Source organism: Eimeria tenella, genomic scaffold, assembly GCF_000499545.2.
Source record: "Eimeria tenella Houghton genomic scaffold, Eth_scaff3416, whole genome shotgun sequence".
NCBI classification, from domain to species: Eukaryota; Apicomplexa; class Conoidasida; order Eucoccidiorida; family Eimeriidae; genus Eimeria; species Eimeria tenella.
Window position 1 is genome coordinate 2,308 of NW_013543199.1, and position 1,087 is coordinate 3,394.

Here is a 1,087-nt window from a genome sequence, read left to right on the forward strand (position 1 = left end):
GGGCTCGACGCTAAGCAGCAGCTAGCTGTCTAGCTAGCTATCTCACGAGATGGCTGGATAGCTAGCCAGCTAGCTAGCCAGCTAGCTAGCCAGGTAGCCAGCTAGCTAGCCAGCTAGCTAGCCAGCCAGCTAGCTAGCCAGCGAGTGTTTTTGTTCGATTGGCTTCTCTTCAGAGAATCCCCAATGAGGCGCAGCAAGCGCTTAACTAGCAGCAAATAAAAACTTGCGAAGAATAAAAATTAAATTGACATACATAAACAAATAAATAAATAAATTGAAATGAACAAATTGAAATAAATAAATAAATAAATAAATAAAATAAATAGTTGGAATGAAAAGATGAATCAGTTGGGAGCAAAAATTATTTGAGGAGAGGAGAAAAGTATTGGAGACAAGGACAGTTACTTCCTTTGAATTTATTTTTATTTATAATTACTTGGTTAATTAATTAAAAATTAATTAATTTATTAATTAATTATATTATTCATTTATCTATTCATTTATTTGTTTATTTTTTTATTTGTTAAGTTATTACTTCCTTTTTGGCACTGGGTGAAAACGTGAAGTGAAAGGGCGGTGAAGTCCAGAAGGTGTCAAATGACAGGCAAAGAGATGAGAAATGGGAATAAATAAATGGAAAATAATAAATAAATGAAAAATAATGAAAAAATAAATAAAAATAAACGAAAATAAATGGAAAGTGGACAAATGAGACAAGAAGAAAAGATGAGACCAGCAGCAGCAGCAGCACCAGCAGCAGCAACAACTGTTTCGAGGACACGACCAGCGAGCCCTTTGTCTTTTAGATTATTTATTTTCGAATTTAAATTTAATTCTTTTTTATTTTTTAAATTCGTTTTATTTATTCGAGAGACAAAGCCTGGAGCTGCTCCGTCGCGAGCAGCAGTCCAGATCCTGCTGCTGCTGCTGCTGCTGCAGCAGAAGCAGCTCCAGCAGCAGCAGCGACAGCGGAGGATTAGTTTTTACTGCGCGTCTCACGGCTTCCTGGCACTGTCTGTACACCTGAAATAGCGGCTGCTGCTGCTGCTGCTGCGTCCGCTGCAGCAACGTGCTGCTCCCCGCGAGG